We start from the raw sequence: 23,623 nt of genomic DNA on the forward strand, positions 1-23,623 counted from the left end.
CGCAGGGGCGGCACCGCGCCGCGCTCCCCCGCCCCGGGAAGTTTTTTCCACGGAGTCACCTTGGTTGCGAGCAGTAATTAGATTCGCAGAATGAGCCGCTGTCATATATTTAGCGGTGTTGTGTTTCATAGCCGCTTTTTTTTTTTTTTTTTCTTCTCTCCTCTCCCAGTTTGCAGCTGGAGAGGTTTTCTGTGCGTGCCTGACTTGGGGTTTTGGTTGGTTGGACTTTTGGGGTGTTATTTAGTTCTAACAGAGGTAGACTGAAAATGCATTAGTTGGAAGAAATTGAGAGCGACCAAACCGAAGTTGGGAAACCTTAAATTTTGTTAAGATCTGAAGCTCTCTGCGTCATTGGTGTTCATCGCCACCACCAGCATTAACGGTGGCAGTAAGCAGAAAAGATTACTGGAGCCAGCTGATCCTTTAATGGTGTAACACGGTGATTGACAGGGCTAGGGGAAAAAGATTGTCCTCCCCTCCGTACCTCTCTGATTGGAGTAGCTTTAAGCGCTTCGGGATGTGTCACCCTTTTATTACATTTTATTATTGTCACTTAAAAAAAAAAAAAAAAAAAAAAAAAGCCTGTTCTTTCTGGCTACAAAACGGCTGTGGCAGCGGAAACCCGTTCTGGAAATGCTTTTGTGTAAAAATGTGGATGGTCTGAAAGGAGAGCCAATTTTCTGGCATTTCAAGGAATGCTATAATCAATTGTACTTGAGGAAAACTGCAGATATATTTCCCATTGTTGTAAGAGAAAAGTGACTTGAGGTCAAGGAGGCGTGCATGAAACCAAACCGAATGGATAAGGCAATTACAATATTAGAGGTCGCGTAGAAGGTGACAACTACTGTTCTTAGAGGCTTGTTCCTGTCACAGTTAATGTTTGTTTAGCAGCCATCCTGTCTCATTTGAGCTTGCCTCTTATCAAGCACAGGAACAGATGTGGATGGATCCGTTATCTCAGGGTCCTCCCTTAGGCCAGGGTATTATTTTGTCCTCAGTAGTTGCCACGCGTAGCAGCTTTGCTTGTTTCTTGTGAAGCTGTTGCGTGGTCTACATTATCCTGTTGTTCAGAAAGCTTTCATAAATGATCTCTGCCCTAATTTGCACTTTGCTATTCTTGGATTTAGCATCCTATTTAGCACCCATGAGTGCATGCACACTTCAGGTGCTTCTAGATCTTCTAAATTATTATTTTATCCGGCAACCAACTTCTGTTTCTCTTTGTGGGATCTGCTTCCAGTATATTAGCATCATTATGGTAACAGGAGCTCAGAAAGGAATTTCTGAAGGAGTCACACCAGACTTGTGTTATGATTTATCACTTCCCAGCTCAGTGAAATATTTCTGCATGTGGATCAAACCACACATTCTACAAATGCTTAGCTGGTTGAAATTAGCCGAACTACACAGATGGTTCAAGAAACATTATGCATATTGGTACCATAAGGACAGTCTCAAAGCTCCATTTTTTTGATCCTGTGTCTTTGTTTTAATTATTTGTCAGATTTCCAACTCAGTTTCAGTTTATGGTTTCATCCAGTGATACAGGGGCATTGTTTTTCTCCCTCCTCTCTGTTACGTGGCTGAATTTCTTTAGACTTTAACCTGGACTGTCTTAATTTAATCTCCTCCTGATCAGAATCACTCTGCTATATGCTGTTTCAGGTGGTATGTCAGGCATGGTGGGAACTGTGTTTAGCCAGGTGTAGCTAAGCTGAAGCTTTCTGTCTTCCTCAGCCTGTCCCTGCCTCCTCGTCACTGTTCCAGCCGGAGGATGAAATTTTCTCAAGCCTACCCGGATTGCCACTCATATGATCGTTCTTTAACTCATTTCTTCCAAAATGAGCCTTCTTATTTTAAGCAGTGTAAGGTGCGATTCCATGGCAGTTTCAAATGATCTAAATCCTGACTTCTCCCACCCCCTCCTCTCATTCCCAGCTTCATGTTCCCATCCCTTTTCCTTTGCTGGCACTTTGCTGCATCTCCCACAGGGCACTGCCAACGAGGCTGCTTTTGGCTGTGCAGGTGAGGATACGATAACTGAGTGAGTCGGTTTCAGGATCAAGTACCTCCATCCAGAGGGCAGTGATGAACAGAGAGAATGCTCTCCTTCTGTCTGTGCTGTTTCTTTCAGGAATTTAAGACGACTTGCTGTTTGTGGTTTTTTTCAGTGTTGCAATATGTACTAATTATCCCTCTTTATACTGACTCCATTGTTTGTTCCTGTAAGAACTTATACTGTTGTTTACCCGTTGAACTAGCAATATACTGAACCTAGCTGTAATTATCAAACTGATAAAGATACATATGATGCTTAAAACAAGAATAGCCTTTGAGTATTCCACAACCCGTGACAATGCGAATACCATGCAGTCTAATTTTAGACATGACACAATGATTGTTCTGTTTGTTAGCCTTTATTTATTGTCTTATAACCACCTTTAACAAGATGGATTTTAAAGAATGAGCTCAGTATTTTAATTTCTAAGCCATGGATGATAACCCCCTGGTTTATTATGGATGGATTTTTCAACTGCTGTAGTTGTAAAATCTTTGGTGTTCCATTTTAGAAGTAAGGCAAGTCTTCAGGGGATGTGTCCATTGACCATAAGATATTTGGGGTCCCCAGCCAAGAGTTTTTTTCCAGCATGACTTGAGATACAGAAGAGAACTGCCTGCAGCTCGGGAGGCGGAAGGAATCTTATATCAAATAAGATTAAATTTACTTGAGTTTGCCTGGTATGCTTTATGTCAATTCTGGAGGTTTTTTGTTTGTTTCATTGGTTGCTTGGGGGTGTCTGTTTGGTTTTATAATTAATTAAAATATAGTATGTTTGTCTGGAATACTGGATCTTACACCAAAAGTAATAAGGCAAAAATCCTGGCATTTGGCACTTCATGCATGGTGTTAGTGCCAAATCTGAAGCCCCTAAAAGAATTTTGTTGTGTTTTCACTTAGCCAAAATGATGGATAAACCAAAAGGCATTTATAATAGGAACTATTTATTAATTCCAATGGAAAATCTGTTTACTAAATTTTAAAAGCTTTTTTTTTTTTTTTTTCCTTCAGGAAAGCAAGCCAGTATTTCATAAAAAAAAAGCTTTGCTCCTGCCTCCCTTTCGACCATCTCAGCACCTTAAAGAGGAGGGCATCGTGCTTTAAAGGTGCATATTGTATCTTTGCAGGCCTCAACTAAAGCAGGCTGTGGATATACGAGTGAGACTCATTTTATTGTTAATTTATCTTCTTGATGCTCAATATCAGACTCCATTTTCATTGACTGAATAACTGTGGAGTCATTATGAAGGCAATAAGAACTGAGTTACTAGCCTTGGAAGTGATTACTGCTAGATTTTTGCCTCTTAAGCCTCCAAACAGGATGTTGCGTTATTATATGCAATTCTCTTCCCTGATGTACTGTCTGAGCATTGGCCAAGCTATCGGTGTGCCACTGTGATTCATGCAGAACACTTAATCTCAGTGGAGCCAAAATAAGTATGCAGGAGACTGTAAACGACAGTTTTCATTGCTATGTTCCTTTTTTTTTACGTGGAACTCTCTCTCTTGATGAAATACTATTTAGTGCAATCTAGTAGCCTGATTGCTAGATGCTAGTGAATCATCAGATCATGCCTGGAATCCTTAACCGCCTGTCTTTTCTGTGTAGGGGTCACAGATTTGCCTGTGAGAGACTTCTGGATGTTGAAACTCTTTTAAACATGATCGGTTTCTAACCGTCCTGTATGGCTCTCCCTCAGGAACATGGATGTCAGGCCACATGTGTGATAGGCACAGCTGCAGAACAAACATCACAGATGTTTGTCCTCGAAGATGAATTTTCTGAGCTGAAGGAATAGTTTGAAGCTGAAGTGTGGTCTTCCAGCCTGGGATAGGAGAATTAAAGAGCTTGAGCCACATCACTTGCTTTGAAAAATAAAAACCTGCTTTTGAAAATATCTGAATGTGCAGAAATGAGGTAAGGGAGTGTGGTAGTTGCCAGTCAGCCAGGGCTTCCTCTTATTTACCATGTTCGTTAGCCTGAGCCTGGTGCAGGGCACAGCGGACATCTCAGTAAGACACCCAGAAACCAGTGGGTAGTGTTGTGTATGTTGGGCTGGTGAGCTGCAGATTTCTCTCTTCTACTTAGGTAATGTTCTTCTCTTTAGTTTTTCAACGTTTATGTTGGAGTAGTGCTCTGAGGCCCCAGAAGTGAAGAAATTAACTGCTCTGCAGACATTTATGAAGGAATTGTCATGACTCCTAATGCTCCTTCCTGTTCCGCTGCCGCAAACTGCCACAGTTCAGTAAAGAATGGTATGGTTTCTGAAGGAAGTGTGTAAGGAAACCTGGTTCTTCAGCCTCACAACATAGTTGCTGGGAGAAAGGGAGAAGGAAAGGAAAGAGGAGGCTGGGATTTCTGAGACTGCGTTAGTACTTTAAGGATTTGTTGAATACAGGCATCTCGCATGTGTCTTGTTCATCCTCCGCCACTCCTGAGAAAGCAGTAGCTGCCACAGCGGCTTGAGAAGTGCTGCAGGTGAAGCAGTACGTAGGTACTGGATCCATCCCCTCAGATGAAGAAGTAATTGGACAGGCTTGTGCAGAGCTGCTCAGTTTTCCCCAGGATGAGGAATTTTTTTTAAATATACCAGAGCACAACTCTGGATAGGATGCCTATGAAGTCAGACACATTCAGAGTAAGCACATAGGTTTTCTGGAGCACAGTTTGACCACCCTAAATCCACAGAAGCCCTCATGTAGGCATACGTGTCTCTGTCCATCCTTGCCATGAGACGTGTCTGACGCGGGTGCACCCACCCGGACAAAGACCAAGGCTTTCTGCCGGTTATTTTTGCATCCTTAATTTCACACCTTTATGGTGACCGTGGCCCTCAGCCCATGAGGGCTGGCATGACCAGGTATGACCACAGGTCTGGTTCGGCCAGGGTGCAAAGGGAACCCCATCGCAGGGCGGGCTGAGCATGTCCTCCTTGGAGCAGGGGGTCTGCCATCAGGGACCCTCCCCTTGAGTCGGGACACCGCCAAGGTCACTCCTTAGGGTTGAGAGCCTTTGCTTTGTTGGGTGAGTGAGTGCATGTTTTGGGTCATCGTTCTCAAGTTTATCGATTCTGAAGTCAGCTGTATAGCAGTAATTCTGTTTGGCAGACACCCAAACCTGTAGTTTACTAACATTTGTCAGGGTGCTAAGCAATTTTGATTTGACTGAATCTCACTTTGAGTGCCTGCCTCACCTGTTTGAGGGCCTCCACAACAACACCCAACTAATGATCCTGCAAAGCCTCTTGATCCAGCTGTGTGTGGAGCCTGGCCAGCTCGAAAGGTAACAACATGTCTTTTGCACCAAGGAGATAGTCCAGTTTCCAACTTCTGACTTTTCCCAGACTGGCACGTTACTTTGTGAACCAGAACAGAAAATGCAGACTTGCATAGCATGTGTCTTAATTTTCAGCAAATAGAAACTTTTCATGGAAACTTGGAAACTGATCTAAATATGAAATGGTAACCCAAAACTAAAATGTTCCATGTTATAATCAGACTCCTAAATCTCCAAGCTTCCATGCAGATCCTACAGTATTACACTAAGCTTTCATTTCATATCCTTCTGGAAAACTCAGTACAAATTCCTCTGTCATTCTAAAAAAAAATATATTACAAGATCTGCCTAGTTCTTGCCACTGACATAAAGGGACAATGCAGTCTGTAAAGCCTTCATTTATTGCCGTTTTCTTTTTGGCTAAGTGTTTAAAGAGGATGAAACTGGGGCAGCCAAAGGCCTGTAAACCATTTACTCCCTGATTTTAAAGGTTCAAGGAGAATTTAAGTGATGCATAGATTTTATGCTGCCTGTGGCCACACGTGAGAAAATTCTATTCATCTGCATTCTCATTCAAGCTGTCTAGACCCCCTCTTGACACCTTTGTCCTACCTTAAGTCTGCTAAACAGCAATTACAGCAAATGTCTTTGCCAGGGGTATGTGTGCATCAGTTGAAAGGGCCCGTATCCAGAATATCTAGGTTTTGAAGGATTTTGAAGAACTAAAGAACATAGGAAATGAGTGTGATAAAGCTCACTGTGAGATCTTATGGAAGAGCAATGTGATTTGAAAACCAAAATCTCTGTAAAACAACTGACTGTCTCCCTTTATGTTTTCACACCCACATACTCAGAAGCACCAAGATGTGTGTTTTCAAATGGTCTGGCCAAGATCACATGTGTGATCACACAGAGGATAAGGATGCTGTTTGTTAAGTCCTCATTGTGTGTTTCTTGATTGACAAATGAACTGATTTTGGACTTGCTTTTATACTCTCTAGGAGGGGATGGTTTTTAGGATACTTTGCCACACTATTTTGTTCCACCCTTCACAAATTCCTGAATATCTTGTCTTTGGGTATGTTATGGCTGGACTTGTTCTTCATCTTGATACCTTATTTTTAGGTCAGTTTGTTACTTCTCTTCATTTGCATACCTTTTAAATACATGTTCTACTGCTTTTTCTGGCACTTGCATACACACACTTCCACTCACATTCCATTAATACCCATATTAATATTTGTTATACATCACTGCAAGAGAACCAAGTAGCTCCTCCTTTTTCCCTGAACACTTTGTTCCTCAAGTGCAAGCCTCACTTTTTACTTCCATCTATATAGTAGCACATCAGATACAGTTAGAGGTCTGTCCCTGTAAGCAGACCCCATTTATTCTCTGGCTTTAGGATTCTGCCCTATTCCATTGGGTCATTAGTGGAAGAAAGCCAAAAGGACATTCAATTACTTGCTCAAGTCTGGAAGGCCAGAGTTTCAAAACTGCAGAGTGTGCTATTAACAAGGATGAATCCTTTGGCAGTGTGTCCTTTCTACTGCAAAATACTTGCCATGTGGAACTTAAGACCCTTATTACAAATTCATGAATGATTTTAATGCATCCTGGCAGCTTTCATAAGCATTGCAGTCATCCGGAAGCAAAAAAGATCATTGGTTTGTGCAAAATAATACAGCTATGCTTATATTTGATCTAGCTCTCTAGTGGGAAAGGAATACTTAAACTTTTTTTAAAAAAATTAAGAGATTTCTACTATATTACATCTCACCAACCTATTTAGAAGTCATGTTCTATAAGAGATAATAACTCAATGCAGAGCATCAATAAAAGAAAAAAAAAAGATGTCCAAAATGTGCATAGTCCTTGATGTGTTGGAGGAGTTGTAAAATCATGTTGTAAAACTTAACTACCAGTTGTCAGAAAGTAACACTTTAATGGGAAAATCTGGCTATCGAGAAGTCCTTCCCTTTCTTCATAATGTTTTAAACATTTTCTGCAAAATGTGAGTTTCCCTTTGAGCACTCTTAACTCAGAGGCACTCTTGCAGAGACAAAGCTGTCAGAAAGGAAATTGGACCTGAGAGTGAGCAGCTTTTACTTCCCTGGGGCACTATGGTGCAAAGTGATGGCAACAGTCAACAAGTAACATTTATTGTGGTAGATGCTTGAAGAAGTACCCAATAGCTGATTTCTAGGACAACTTTCATAATATTATTTTTCCCAGTAAGCAACTGTTGTGGAAACAAAGGAGATACTGTATGATCACGTCAGAGAGGAAGCTTGCGTGGGAGAGGATGCACTGAAATGAGTTGTGTTCCAGAGCTGCTGTGTATAATACAGTTGACCCTGATGTCAGGCTAAAACTAAAGATTAAAACTTTCAAAATCCCCGTCTCTTATTTCTATAGAGCCAAACACAGCCGAGGTTTGGGTAGGGGTCCTAAATGCTACGAAATCTCTTCCTCCTGTAAGTAGAGCAGTCTTGTCCCACTTGCTCAGATTTGCAAAAGGAACTCATGTAAATAAAGCTTATCATTCATCTCTCTTCCCAGTCTGCCATGAAGAAATTACAGTTTTACAGCTTGCTTTGCCACTGATAAATAATACCAGTAATAAATAATAATAATAATCAGAATTAGGCATCCTTTCTCTCTTTTCAGTCATGAGTAATTTGCATTGTGGGATATCAAAGAATAGTGTAATGAGATCACCCCCAGGCAGCTAAATAGTCTGAAGAAATTAAGCCTGTGCATGAACAACAAAAACCAAAAAAAGAGACCCATGCCTGAAACAGAGCAACAAGCCCGGGAATATTTGGGTTAGTTTATATTTATTTACAAATGTTGGTGGCAGATGGTTACCAACATTTCATCAGTATGGCTGTTTAAGCAACTTAAAAGCTGTAACAAACGGCACAATTTATGTAGCAGCTCGCCTTCTTTAGCCCACTCTTCCTTGCTTTATCCAGAACAGCTCCCATTGCAATTCATCACACAGCTAAGTAGCTAAAAAAGGAAATAGATGCAAGTGCAAAACCAGGAAGCAGCATGCTTGCCCTAAACTAGAGGTCAGTGGTTTCTCCATCGTGGCTGCCTGATCTGAGTGACAGTTCTGTGAACAAACCATCATTTTCAGAAGGTTTCTTCCTCTCCTAAGCACAGAGTGTACCTTGGCTATTAAAGCCTGTAGAGGCTACAGGTGCAGATGTTACCTTAGCTGCTAGATAGACATAATTTATCTCATGGCTGTCTTTTTAAGAGGCTGTATTTAGCAGATGAACTAGACTAGTCTGATTTTTTTCCCCACATTAGCCTTTTATTTTCTTGCAGCACCCAAGCTGGCTAAGATGAGGTCATGACTGACAGATGAAGGTGGCTAGTCAAATAGATGCCTATGATACATATTGGTTAAAAAATACCATCTCAAGAAAAGAAATAAATACAAATGGGGGTCTCAGCTGAATTTCCCAAAAAGAAGACCTCACACCTAAGGTTATTACATCTGGAGTTGTCATACAGGATATAGAGTTTTTGTCTATCTCCCACCAAAACAGTTTAATTCAGCTGGGCTCCTCTCTCATGGATACCTAATTGACTCACAAATTCAAGAAGAAAGTTTTTGTCTTCATAGGCAACTGGATGGAACTACTTGTGATACAAAAGTGGAGATAGAAGAAAACATCAATTATATCACCATAAAAGAGATGGGCAATACAATGAGGAAACAGTGATTTAAAAATGGAAACATCAGTGCTTGCTTTGTAAATATTTACCATGAAGCTGACTTTCCTGTTCAAGCAAGTGGTGAGGAACAGGGTAGTCACTTATTAAGGAGAAGGTTGCTGTAATCAGCCCAGAGAAGAGGGTGCCACCACCATCATTTCACTGTCTGAGATGGCCTCACAGCCTGCCTGGTGTCAGAAACCTCCATTCAGCAAGAGATCAAAGGGGTTTGTGCATGTGTGTGTGCGTTTGTGTCTGAGAAAGGATTACTGACTGTACACTTGCAAACTGAAAGAGGTACTGACTACGTTTATCTGTTCCTTGCTTGGAAAATTCTGTGTACAGTGGACATGCAGCATCATAAAAAACAGGTGGAGTCTGAGCTGGAAACAAGTGTAGCTTCTGCTGATTTAATTGTTTATATTAAAAATATTAAGAGGCTGAGAAAAACAAATTGTTTTCCTTTCCTATCTTTCATTTATACATAGTAAATGCTCAAAGCAACTTTTATGAGAGTATCTCCTTAATTAGGGGTGGTGTGCTTTTAAAAATAGATTCTTTCTGTGTAACCTGACATGTTTCACAGCAAATGTTATTTGAGATCAGGATGTGCATGTTTAGATTCAATACTTGCAGGGTATATGCCTGCTGTACATTTGGCTGAGGTCCTCTCTCAGAGGTGATCAGCTCAGAGCTTACACATTAGCCAAAGTGGGAGCATTTCCATGCCACAGCGTGATTGATGCTCCCATTGCTTCATTGTTTCTGTACCTGCTCGTGTGTAGTGGAGCACGGAGCCTCTCTGTGCTGGGACCTGCCTTTGTGCCACCGGCCAGAGCCCTGGTATGGCAGAGGGGAACAGGGCTGGGGGACAGGGGTGCAGCGCTACTGATGCTCCAGCTTCCCTGAAGCCTTGCTACAAATCCTCCCAGTCCTAGAAACAGATGGGCATGAAGTCAGTTTTGGGCCTTAAAGCAGTGCCAGGCTGAAATCACCAGACTGAGGAGTGAGTGGGTGATGGATAGGTGCAGGGTAAAAAACTGGCTAAGAGCCCTGAATAACTCTCCAGTTTAGACATCGCTGCACTGGAGGAGACTTTGGCAGCATCTACACTTGTCTTCTACCGAGTGCTGAATCATCCTTCTCAGCTGGGGTGAGCAGCACCTGGCCAGGGAAGCGACGCCAGGAAAAGATGCTGCCCTGCCAAGGGGCCAGGCCTGGCTGGGGCTCAGGGCGAGCTTTGGCGCCTGGGGAGAGCTTTGGGGCTCAGGGAGAGCTCTGGGGCTTGGAGAGCTCCTGCTTCTGGGCGCAGGCGCCCTCCCACCCTCGCAGGGCAGACGCCTCCAGAGCCAGACAGAGCCAGACATGCGGGGTCCGTCTCTGAGAAAAAGGCAGATTTGCCAGACACCAGACAAGCGGATTTATGTGGTTGCTCTTTTCTCCCTGTGCTGCAGAGTGGAGCCAGTGCCTCACTATCTCTCGGGTAGCAGAAGCTGTGGGCCTCACCAGCAGTGTATGCAACCAGTACTGTTAGACTTGTCTTAGAAGTCGCTGGTAATGACATATTTAGGTTAGAGCAGATCACATTTTCATTAGTGTTGCTGCTTCTGGAGAGGAGCACTGAGTAGTAATCATTATTATTGCTTTAACAGATTGTATCTGTGCACAGCTGCCACCTGCCATTCTCAATACTGCACTGTAGAGACAGCCCTGGTTTTAAATCCTAGTGGGTGACCTTATTATTAGTTCCATGTTTTCAAAGCCCACAGAAGCCTGGCCCCAAATTATGCAATTTACAAATAAATACATTGGAGGGTTCCTTTTTCTTACTGTTTGGCTTCTGGGTCTTTAACATCCGTACCAGCCGTTTTTCATTTTTCTCTCTACAGTGGGCTAAGATTTTAAGTGCAGGAAAAAGGGAAGGAAGGGGGGAAGAGGAGAGGGAAGGACAAAAGGAAGGAAAGGAGGAAAATGGGGAAGAAGAAGTGAGAGAAGGGAAAGGAAAAAGGGAAGAATAGCATGCAAGAAGAAGACGAAAACAAAAATAATTTCTATAAAACAAGACCAGGAGCTGTGCCTTTAAAGAAAGTAACAGGTAAAATAAGTTTCACATAAAACCAGGGTCATTAGCTTTGCCAAGACTTGGCTTGCGGAACAAGAGTGAAAGGCAAAGTAAATGAATATATTTTATCCAGCTATAGCTTGTCAGCTCAAAATTATCCATGCCAGCACAGACATTAGCAGGGTTGTAAAGCCACCCCATTCCCTTCTCATCAATCCCCCAGGTTGAATTAGTGAACTTGAGATTACTTGTCCCCTCAGTGCTTGTGACTCTTGGGACCCTAACCCAGAGCAGTCCAGGTGATGGATTACCTTGGTGCTGAATTTTATTTTATTTGCTGAAGTGAGAGGGCTGGGCTTTCAGGCTTTTACACTTGAGTGCTACTTTACTTTCTGGGCTATTGAATATGCAAGTGGAGAAGGACAGAGTAACTCAGGATCTGTGGTTTCTCTAGCTGGCTGAGGGTCACAGAGGTGATACTTCAGAAGAGAAGTTAAGACAGCGGGGGATCCAAGAATAATTGTTTGGATGATGCTACAGCAATACAAAATTATTTTGGGGAGAAAAACAGTTCTCCAAGTTTTATCTGGAGGACTGATCTCCCTAAGACTGGTCCAGACAGCAGGACCTGGATCAGCATGAAATAGGGCATAGGTTGTATGGAAAGTGTGACTTTGGATCCTTATGCTGTGTAAATCCCTACATCCTGTGATTTAATAGAGATACACAAGTTTACACCACTGGCAAGTTTGGCCATTACTTTAATTTAGAATCCAAAGCCTTTCTCACAAAACTGGAGAAAGTAACTCCAAAATATGATCCTTGACACTGGGAACAGTGTCATTTAAATGCAGACTGTGGATTGTCCACAGTCAAAGGTTTGTGGTATGCATTGCTTCCATTTTAAATGTGTGTAGAAAGAATGGATTTTGTAGTTGAAAGCCTGATAATGCTGTTATCCTTGTTCAATTTTTTAGCACCATCTGTTCTTCCCAAGTAGAAATTCCTGACAAATCATATGAGCAAAAACTTACTTTATTTCTCCATGCAGCAGACGAACCATTAGAATTACGGAAATCTGGTTGGGCAAAGAAATATGTTTATAAAATGATTGGTTTAAGTCTTTGTTGTCTGAGAAAATGACTTTTTAATGTACTGACAGCTGTCTCCCTCTGGCATGTTTTCAGTTTTAACAGTTTATGTTGGAGCCAGATCATTTGTTTCATAACTGGCTGTAGCATAACAAAGAACACTTTTAAATCTCCAATAAGCCCATGTATCGCATAAATATTATCTGTCCCAGTTGGAATACTTTTCCAATCACTATGTTTTCTTAATCATGCCTGAAAAATACATAAATAATATGGCCACATGATAGTCCTTTTTTAAGTCACATAGATAAAAAAAGTGAGTTGACTAAAACATTTGGATATTTTTATTAGGTCATTTTAATTTTGAGTCAAGGAAGCTACCCAGCACATTAATGCATTTATTTATTTTCTAAAATAGTTCTATAGTGCTTATTTAAATCCTATCTAGAAAATAGATAGTATTATTTTCTGATCCCTAGAGCTTCCAAAGCCCAATATGCTGGGCACTGTGCAAATACAGTCTGGATGCTTACAGGCTGAATCAGGGGTTCATTCAAACATCTTCATAGCTCACTTTCAGATATGAGAGCACTGAGCTTCATGGTCCAATCCCTCCATCTGCATCCAGTGGTGTCCAGCTGGACCGAGGCTGGTTTTGTATGGGTTAGTGCTGAAGTCTGCACAATTTTCTGTCAGCACTCCCATCCCTTGAGCATCACACGGGACATCCTCACCGCTGCTTTGGAGCAGCACCAGCATCTTGGGTTGAAAACTGCAGTTTGAACACAGAAATCAAGTCATAGTAGGGGCAGCTGGAAGTGAAACAGAGGGAAGTCCTCTTCATTTCCATCTAAAGTGGTCTTCTGATATAATTTTATCTCCTTAATGGTATGTTGTAGACATAACTTAGAAATGGCAACATTGGACTGTTATTTCTGTTATTGGCAGTGTGGTGCTACCTTTGCCTGTTTCACAGGAGAGAGAGAAGATTGTAGGCCAGTTGATCTGTAGCATATTCTGTGTACCGTGATGGCACCAATACTCATTTGATAAGGATTCCTTAACATCATTTTGGAGAGATGTTACTGATTTTACTAATTGATTAGATCCACTCGCTGTGGAACCAAAGCAATGCTCAAGTATCTGTTCAAGGCTTAAATATGTTCTTTGTTCATGAACAACAGCATTTGTACCCTCTCCTAAAGCCCATTCTTCAAATAAATTTTGCAACCAAGGTGGGAAGGAACTACTGTAAGTAGAAAATTTTCTTGCTAACCAATCAGTGAATGTTATCAGTCTCTGGTGTATTTCTGAGGCGCATCTGTGTCTGTGATCTGTCCCTAGGCTATATACATTCTGAACTGAAACATTTATTTTGTGTCACAATAATGTGTTTATGGACCATGTAAAACCAGAACAAATATTAAAACATTTGCAAGCCTTATACCACAAGTGAATAGGTGCATAAGGAAGGAAAAATACAAGCTCTCTGTAGGAATAAGCATCTGGATAAAACATCTGTAAGGGAAAATGTGTGTGGAGGATGGCTTTTTAGATGAAAAACAGAAGCCCCATTAAAGAAGTCTTTGTTGGCAGCCATGGGTAGGAAGGGTGGTCTTCTGACCTGTGCCTTCTAAGATTTTCGCTATAATCTGTGACCATACTAGTGTAACATCATTATGAAATGTGGAGCTACAGAGACATCATTCCCAAGCTAGTCTGTGCATTGTATGGCTTCCTTTCCCTGTGATGACTGTCAAATCTGAATGAACTCTGATTCAAGGTAGAGCTTGGATATCGTGACTGAAGTGGACCCTGGGATGTCTCACTGAACACAGTATTCAATGTGTGCTGATCACAGCTCCAGAGCAGATTGCATCATATAGAGCCATGCAAGCAGTTTTGGGATAAAGGGAGAAAGAGAGTCAACAGGCCTCTTTTGGTAAGATATATGATGAGTAGGAACATCTTTTAACCACAGGACATGCCATGTCAGGTAGGCTGAACTTCAATGGCAATAGAAATGTAATGGTCAGAAAGGGAGCTATGGGACTTGTGTGAATATCTTAGGTGATCCAGTTCCAACTTGAAGGAGTACTAAGTGAAGGAAGTACATGTTGCATCTATTATTTGATCTATCTTTTTGTACTATTTGCACAACATTAATGAAGATCCACTCATTTTGGAATCTGAGGAGCCTGCATGTATTATATGGTATATGTGTCACATGTCTTTTAGGACATGGACTCATATTACTGAAACTCTGGGGAAACCTTCAGTTTAAGCTATTTAAGCAGAAACTGCACCTGTACTTAGCTGCAGATACATTGCAGCTCTCATTTGATCATTCTGCCTATGGGAACCGAAGTGGAGGAGAGAGGCCAGTTCATAGTTGGTTCTTGCTCTAGTTCAGGCACAGGAACTCAAATCTGTGCTCCCAGATTTGGTCACGGACATAGAAGTGGGAGTAATCTTCTACTGTGAAGTCCCAGCTCTCAGGTGTTAGTAAATGAAGGAGCTGGTCCCACGACTATGAGCAAAGATTTCAAACCTGGGTCAGTCTTGCTCCCTCTTTGACTTGGGAAGCTCAGACTCATGCTATGTGAGCAAAGCAATTATGTCTACCTGAGTAGTACTCAGTTCTGGAGAGGTCTGCCAGCATAGTGGCTTTTCTCCAAGTGTCAGGGGTTTGGTGCAGCACACGATGGAGAAATAGCTCTCCTGTGTGAAAACAGTACAAAGGAGAAAAGCTGAAATTAAGCCACAGTAGTAGAAACAAAATATTAATAATTCCAAGTACAAATTTCTTAATAAATTTTATCCACACACACCCCCACACACACACCCTCCCCTTCAATTCTATGTTTTAAATTGTGGAGGCCCTTGCAAGATACTCTTAGCTCTGAAGTGTGTCCTAAACTATATTTTTTTGCAGCTATTCGGATGGCAATGGAGTGCCAGGAATGTCACATTAGGTGTGTGCGGATATGTAATAGCATTCATGAGCTTCAGTGATGACACAGGCTTTGTTGAAGCTGTCTGACTATAACAGATCTCAAATAAGTGATTGTTCTGAATAAATTGTCTGTGCTATTGTTTTCCCACTGCAAACAGAACAGAGCCATTTTTAAGCAGGCTGGATAAAAATGACACAATTCAGTGTGTGAAAGAAAAGGACAATTTCAATTATATTTTCCCTGATATTTTAGGAACACTTCTCATAATGTTGGGTTTTTTTTTTTTTAATTGCATGGTTCTTTTGGTTCAAGAACAGACAAGGCTTGGGAGACTGTTGCCTCCCACTAATAAACATGGGAGTAGCACACAATCATTCACTTCATGTTTTGGAACAAGGAGTCTCTTACACAGCTACAAAACGTACAGAGCTTGGGAAAACTTTGATATGGCATTTCTCCAAGCCACAGCTGAAGAGAGCTGTGCTTTTGTTTATTAGATTTTAGATGTTAATTGCACCAGGATACTTGTCCAATGTATTAGTCAAAGCCTTCAATTAGACAAAGGTGCTGCAGCAGTCAGTATTCACGGCTCAGCAGATGAGCTGAAGCCTCAGTATTTTACTGGGAAACATGGTGCTGTCTTCCTGATGAGCCATTGTGGTGGGTCCATGACCTTTCATGGTCATTACAGATCCCACGTCAAATTTTGTGAAGAGGTGCTGTCAATCCAATACAGATGATAGCATCCTCACTCCTGAAACTCCCGCTGCAGTTTCAGCTGGATGCAGCATTTTTGCTGTCTTAGGTTGTGATTTACAGAACATTTACAAGATATTTCACTTTAGAGCAAGCGAAGCAGCAGCAGCAAGTAGGGCAGCGTGCCTGAGGAAGGAGTTGTGTACATGTGTGCCTGTAGAGGAACAGTGATTTAAAAGACACTCTCTTGTCCAAATAGACGGATGTTTCAGAGCATTTCACAGGCCACTCTACCCGCCTTGCAGCACATCTGCTTTCTACCTGCCCGGTCCCCTGCTCTCAGGGCTGCCTGTAATCCTGGCTGCCTCCAGTGCAGAGAGTCATGACTCAGGCCAAGAGGGAGATTTTGGGCAGCTCTGAGCCAGCAGGCAACCTGCTCTTCCCTACTGCGTCCGGCATCACATGGCTTCTGTTTAAACCCTAGCCAAAACCGGGTGGAGGTCAATGCACTGCTGCTACTGCTGCTGCTGCTGCTGATGCCACGAAGCAGAGGGCAGCCTGAAGCCTTACTGCCTCTCTTCTCCCTCTGCACTGGGGGCACATCCCCTGTGGCACTGGGGTCCCTGGGGCACTGCTGCTGGCCCAGAGGGACATAGCGCTACTGGGGGAGAGGAAATGTCCGAGGATGGAGAGGTTCTACACTCATGTGTTGAGTCTGTAATTAATACAGTGCTTTGAGAATGGAAAGGTACTACTTAATAGGGCACATAAGAAATAAAAGACATTTATTTTCTAAAGCCTTCTGTTTTAAACAGCAGTGTCAGCTAAAATGTGTGTATTTTTAAATTTAGCTTTCGTACTATATCAATTTCAGAGCCAGTCACATTTTCCCTGTGGTAATATTACTAAAGTAATTCTCAGCTGAGCCCATAGCCTTATTTTGTGTCTCATCACTCTTTGGTAACTGGAAACATACCACAGATATTAGGCATGTACTGAAAATGAAGAATTACAAGAAATGGTTGTCTCATCCTTGAGAATGACAAAGTATTTTGCTGTCAAGAAAATCAGCCACAGATTGTCTGTTGGAGGAATTCACAATGAAAAGGTTCTCAAATCCGTTTTAATGATCAACCTTTCCTACAAAAAGCCTCAAAATGCCTGCATTATATTCATGGTGGGTTCAGATTTTTTTTTTTTTTAATTGCAGCAATTAAAAACATTAGATCAAAATGTTCATTAAGACCTATGAGTGGAGGAAACTGCAGTTTGGGTGGGGTTAGAGGAAGAAATGCTCATTGCTCCATCTTTTGTTACTCCAATCCTATGCCATGCTGGGCAGCACTATGAGCGAGTGCCCTGTCTAAAATGGTTTTGGTTTACTGAAATGCCCATCACCGCTTCATTTCCTTTTCAGAAATATTCCTGCCCATTACTGAATGTTATTGTGAGAACGAGATGCCATCTTGTGGTCGGATTTTCATCTCGCAAGCCTGAGCTTGCTCCTCTGAGAAACTGGTTCACTTTTCCTTCCAGCTTGGGGATGCAAAATAACTAAATCAACCTTTTCAGATTTCATTATAAACCCCAGTCCTCCACCAAGACCTACGGGCTTTTACAGTAAAAACTGGACAGTTTCGAAGTAAAATTGTCTGCTATTAATCATAACCTAGAAATTGGCATTTGGAGATAATAACTTTTTAAGTTATCAAAACAAAATGCTGATATGTGCAATTTATTTCTTCCAAAGTCAAGCAAACATATTAATTTTGCAAAGTGTAATGATTTTGTGCAGCTGCTTGGAAAAAGGTGGTGCAAGCATTATTCACGGGAAAGCTTATGTTTTCCATAATTTAGGGTGATATAAATAGCTGTTAGGACTACCTCATATTTTCCACATTTCCTCTCTTCTCAACCTCGGGTACAAAGATGAGTAATAAGAATACCAAAATGCAAAATCTGCCTGGAGTACAAAGCTTATAGACTTTGGGAGCATTTAAATGTAGATTTTTGTCCAGTTGGTTATTCAGGAATTACCCATGAAGTTAAGACACAATCTATTGCTTTTGATACGCTATTCCCAATGCTCTGGTATGTTTTGTGCAACATAAAGATCCACTTCCTTATTCCAGCCTCTTCAGTAAATGAAGGAAAAGCCAAGGTTATGACTGTAGAAATCTTTTAGCAATAGAGGATAACTGCCATCAAAGTTTATTCACAAGGACTGTACCACGAGCTTTGGTACAGGGCATATTATAGGCAGAGCAACAGAGCACTAATTATGTCACAGACAGCTTCAGTCTCTGGAACAGCTGAGGAAAGAAAGCAATAAAAAGAATATGAAGCTGCTTTACCTCACACTCCTTTTGGGCTTCGAGTTCAGTCCAGCTTGGTTTTAAAAAACAGTGTTTGCATCTGTTGGACATGCTCTCTGGGTACAGCTATGCCCCATCTGCATACAGACAGTGGCTGTGTCAGTGCTGTATGGACTCATGGGCATACTGACTGTGTCCATGTGTCTATACTCATAAGTGAGCCATGTCCAGAAGCTTCCCTGGCATCAGGACCGACCGCTGTGGGACAGGCCGTGTCAGTGCCAGTTCACCATCTGGCTTGCAGATAGAGGCAGCTGTAGGCATGCCGCCTGCTAGCGATGGGCACCCTGCTGCCTTCACTGCCAGAATCTACCTGGAAGCTGCTCTAGGGGAGTACTAGCTCCACCAAAATGGGGGGCAGGGTGCAGTTTAGGGCACACACGCGTGGTCCTGTGCTCAGAAATGTGCTTGGATTGACTAGGATGGGTGAGCATCAAGTAACAGAGCCAGGGGAGAAATGAGGCGACACAAACTGTTGTTAAAGGTTGTTTATTTGTCATTTGATGTAATACTGTGTATTGCCCAGCAAAAGAAAATAGCCCCAGACCTGAAAAGCTTGAAAAATTAGGGAGGGGAGAAACCCAACGGCTCAATGATGGGAAATGCCTGGCCAAAACTGCTGAGCCAGCCTGCAGCAGTGCTGTGACCAAAACTCACCTTCAGGAAGGGCAGCCCTCAGACGGGTCCCAGTGGTGCCGGTGGCCCGGTCAGCACCCAGCTTCACACCCCAGCCGAGCAGAGGGATGCGGAGAGGTCTTGCCATTTCTGTGCTGTATCTGCCTTTGTGCTGGAAGGCAGATGATCAAGGCAAGTTAGGAGAAAAGAGGAGCAAGGAGCTCTCCAGGCCGGCCATGTAATAGCTCCAGACGGTGCGTGCTGCCACGTCTTAACTGGTGTCAATTTGTGGAGGAACATAACGGAGTAAAGGTGTGAGAGCAAGCAGGGGATACAGTGAAAAACAGAGACTGTACCGCTTCCAATTGATTTTTCTTTGGCCGCAAAGAGGCTTTTATTCTCGCTGCATTGCAATGAGGGCTTCAAAGCCTATTTAAGTGCCTGTTTGCCTTTCCTTTTACTCTGCATTGCAGCTGGCATGCCCAAGAAAAACAGCTTGCTCTGAATGCACATTAATGTTTGGCCAGCATGTGTGTGAGGCAGAATTGATACACCACCATTTCATAGCCAGCAGGCATCTGGATCAGAGAAGGAAGTGGAGGGCATGATAGCATTCCCATTCCTCCCAGGTGCAACCTCGTCCTTGTCAGCCGAGGCACAGACATCAGCGCTGTGGGCTTCACTCAGACGTGCCACACCAAACAGGATGGATCTGAACGTAGTGCAAACTGCCAGAGCTGGATATTGAGATCTGAGTGACCTGTTTCTGCATGGGTACTTCTGCCTGCAAAGTAGAATTTCTCTACATCCACATACTTTTCTTGAAATTTTGACCAAACAAGGATGAAATGTTGTACTGGATGTTGGTTCTTTTCTGTCTGCCTGTTTTTTTTTTTTTTTTTTTTTTTTTAAATTTTAACCAGCTGCTACACTGATTGACATTAGGAAAAAAAACCAGAAGAAAATGCATTTTTTCTTTTTTGTGGGTGATGAATTTCCCTTCTCCCTGTATCTGCCAAATTTGGCAAGTAGCAGATAGAGCAGCTCTGCATCCTGCCTCGAGTCAGCTCAGGAGCACACACTGCTGCAAAGTCAGCCATACTCAGGAACCAAAGTATCTATAAACATTGCAGGTATCTGTCACAGATTGTGGAGGTGAAAGGAACCCCTGTGTTCATGCGCTCTGGTCTTCTGCTTTAACAGGACATGTTCTCTGCAACTGGATGACAGCCAGTTTAGAAAGACTTTTAATTTAATTTTAAAAGCCTGTGCATTTCCCCTGATAAATCATTCCAGCTGTTAATTTCCTTACTTCAAGGAAATTGTGTCCTATTTCAAGGCTGAGTTTATCTGGCAGAGTTCAGCTTCTAGCTGCTGAATCCTGGTAAACTGCTGTCTGCAGGGTGGAAGAGCCGGGGCTGGAGGAGCTGTGCAGCTTTCTGGGGGAGGAAGGGGGAATGTGTGGCAGTTGCTCCTGTATCACTAACAAAGCAAATGCACAGCCCTGTCCAGTGCTGACAGTAGATTGCAACCCTATTAAAGTCCTCCTCATTCCTCTTTCCCTTGAATTCATCCCTGCAAAAGTAACTCCCAAGCCATCAGTTTTTCATGTGGAAATACCTATCTAAAATAATTGTAAGATCTCTCACCTTTTATTGAACAAGATAAATAACTCAATCCTTCTGCATCCTAAGAACACCCCCCCACCACCCCCCCCGTTCTGGATCATTTTCTGTGTCCTTCCTTTGAATTGTCCCCCTCTGCCATCCTCCCTGGCACACTGTTTTAGCAGCAGTCTTGCAATTGCTGCATATGGAGGCAAGATCACTCTCCAACCCTAGCTTGATTATTTATGTATTGATTTTTCTGTGTTACAGTAATCATCAAGCCCTTTCCCGACTCATTGCTTCCTGTGAGCAGCAGTCTATTCCGTCAGCTGACACAGATAAATGGACATATCTCCAACAGGGTGGGTGAAAAGTCTGTCCAAAGACAGACTTGCTTTCAGCAGGATGATTGTCCCCAGGCCAGGCCTAGAGCTTATCTCATGCTGTGACATCCTCAGTCCTCCTTTGGCTGGTCACCCAGAGCAGTCAATTCAGGTTTTGGTCCCAGGTGGTCTATCTGACAGGTTAAGCCCCTCCTGCTTTTCTCTGAATAGCCATAACCCTTCACTATGAGTTCAAATTTACAGATTTATATTAGGAAGAAAATTTTTTACGCTGAGGGTAGTGAGACACTGGAACAGGCTGCTCAGAGAGACTGTGGATGTTCTGTCATTGGAAGTGTTCAAGGCCAGGTTGGACGGGGCTTTGAACAACCTGGTCTAGTGGAAGGTGTCCCTGCTCATGACAGGGGGGTTGGAACTAGATGATCTTCAAAGGTCCCCCTTCAACCCAAACCATTCTGTGATTCTATGATTTATGAAAAATTGCATGACCCATACTTAGTCACCTAGGAAGTTTTTAGCAGTCCAAAAATGGAGAGAAATACTTAAATCTGAGTGCCACCAGCACATAGCAGCCCGGAGAACAGTCAGCCTCTTGCACCCAGGCTCCAACGCAGCTCCTACAGGGGATTCCTGTGTCAAAATAACCCATCTGAATATAGTCACTGGGCTTTTACCAGATTCAGCCCTGCTTACAGTTTGGTTTGTAGAAGCTGGTCAGGATTATTTTGCAACTCTAACAGCATGGATGATAATAACAAGATGCCACTGCAGCATCTCAGTAACTCTGTCTGAAATGACAATTCCGGAAAGATCAAAACAGTCTTTTCAGTCAAAGATTGATTGAAAACTCACAAGACCATCACCATCTTTCCACATGCTAGAACCTACTCCTTGTTTCCACTAGTTAGATTTCCTGGGTAAAAAAACATCACAAACTAGTTTTCAGATATTTTTGTCAAGTAAAATAATAAAAGGGGTTTTTAAAAAGAATGTATTTGATATTGTTTATCTACAATGCTTTATAACTGCTGAATGTGGGAACAGTGTTAAGAACTGGAAATATTCCTTTGATTACCACTTTATGTTCTGACAAAAAAAAATCTGTCCATTTAGAATATTAAATAGGCATCCACTTTCCTGCTTTCACCTCAGAGGTATCAAAAAATATTGCACTGTCAGTTCTACTCAGACCCAGCATGAAGGTCTTGCCTCTCACCATACCTGCTCACAGTCCAAGATAATCCTTTCGTAGCACTTGTCTGTTAATACTTAACAGGCTCCAATACACTCAGATTCAGTGGCTAAAAATGTCACTTATAAAGTAATCCTGTAGTCATATTCTTTTTTATTTTCTAATGCTTAATCATTGCCTTTGTGAAATATTTTTGATTACATAGAAATTCTGACATGGCCTTAATACATCTTTCATAAAGAATTACTGCAGAAACGACAAGTTAATTTGTAGTGCAAAATATGAAGACAGCAGTAATATATTATTGGCAGAATTTAGTCACAAATAGGAGATAATTTTTCCACTAATATAAACATAATTTTATCTCCTCAGTTATTATTAATTTTTTTACTTTGCAGTTACTCAGATATTTTGTGTGTATTTAATTATTGCTCTCCCCTAACTCCGGAATAAACGTAATATATATTTGTGTATAAATAAAATATTATCTATATTCAGCAATTAAAGGAAAGCAACACCATTAGGATTGTAAATAATTGAACAGGAGTATTTATTTCTTATAATAAGCCATGAACTAAAACCTAGGTAAAGAAAGTCTCAGGCTCCTTTTCAAAATTTAAATAGACTTAAATAGTATATTCCTGTCAAGCACATAATTTAAATGCATCATCCTTATTAATTCTTTGGTCAGCCATTGTAAAAATGGTAATCTCAGTAAATTCACTTAGTAATGCTGTAGAAGCATCCATGTAGGTGTAGCACAGGAATTGCACAGTGTCCAGAATGTGACAATGAAATCAGAATCACTCTGTTCTTCAGTCCATTTTTGCAAAAACAAAAGGCATTTCAGCTTATCGAAGGCTAATTAATGTATGCCATACACCTGTTCTCAGGCTTTTTATGGAACCAGCAGCTGTGGAATCCCATCCATGAATCCGTACCAGGGTCTTGGAAATGAGTGAACTGAATAGGTTATGTGGAAACCTAAATTACCTAAAAGTAATAGGACAAAAAAAAAAAAAAAAAAAAAAAAAGACTACAGTGCAAGAATACATTTCCCCCACCTGCTGTTAATGGGGAGGCTGAATTATCACTCTAGCACTTAAAATTGAGGACATACACAATACTGATGCATCCTCCTGTCTTCCGCGCACAGTGTTTAGGGACCCCATCCAATGCCTGGATGGGAGAGGCGGAGTTCCCACTGTAGGACGATTGGTCAAGAGAAAAAGTGTGTTGGATGGCTTTGTTTGTGGAGCCTTCCTGATGCCCCACTGCTGCCAGATGCTGCCATAGGCTGCACTGGGTCACTTGGAGATCTGGTTTGTGAGCTGTGGAGATCAAGAAGGACTACTTTTGACCAAGGAAGATAAGCAAGGTGTGAGGAGCCCTCTGGAAGCTGCGTGATAAAATCAAGAGGAGGCAAACAGTAGCAAAAAGTTTAAATCGATCAATACGTACCTGGTTCTGAAGCCAGTGAAGCTGAGAGGCTTCAGAGGTCACTGGTGGCCCTGGACCTAAGACCAGGAGGCCACTAGCATGGATGCAGCAGAGTTATGACTGGGCTGAGAGACCCTCTGACTGCCCTCATGTCCATCCTACTGGCAGCAGAT

At 42.1% G+C, this 23,623-nt stretch overlaps 1 protein-coding gene across 1 annotated transcript in view; it reads right to left on the reverse strand.

Moving 5' to 3' along the window:
* AP1S2 (adaptor related protein complex 1 subunit sigma 2) overlaps nt 1-14,594 on the reverse strand; it is a 48,031-nt gene extending 33,437 nt beyond the window's left edge. Inside the window, exons 1-3 of the mRNA XM_026844618.1 lie at nt 14,588-14,594; nt 11,722-11,727; nt 4,514-4,524 (exon numbers count right to left, since the gene is read on the reverse strand). The gene's annotated coding sequence lies outside the window, so the exon portion shown is untranslated. The remainder of the gene's footprint in view (nt 1-4,513; nt 4,525-11,721; nt 11,728-14,587) is intronic.
* Between the last annotated feature and the right edge of the window lie 9,029 nt (nt 14,595-23,623).

The sequence above is a fragment of the Athene cunicularia genome, assembly GCF_003259725.1.
Source record: "Athene cunicularia isolate RWA chromosome 1 unlocalized genomic scaffold, athCun1 chr1_part1, whole genome shotgun sequence".
Lineage (NCBI taxonomy): Eukaryota > Metazoa > Chordata > Aves > Strigiformes > Strigidae > Athene > Athene cunicularia.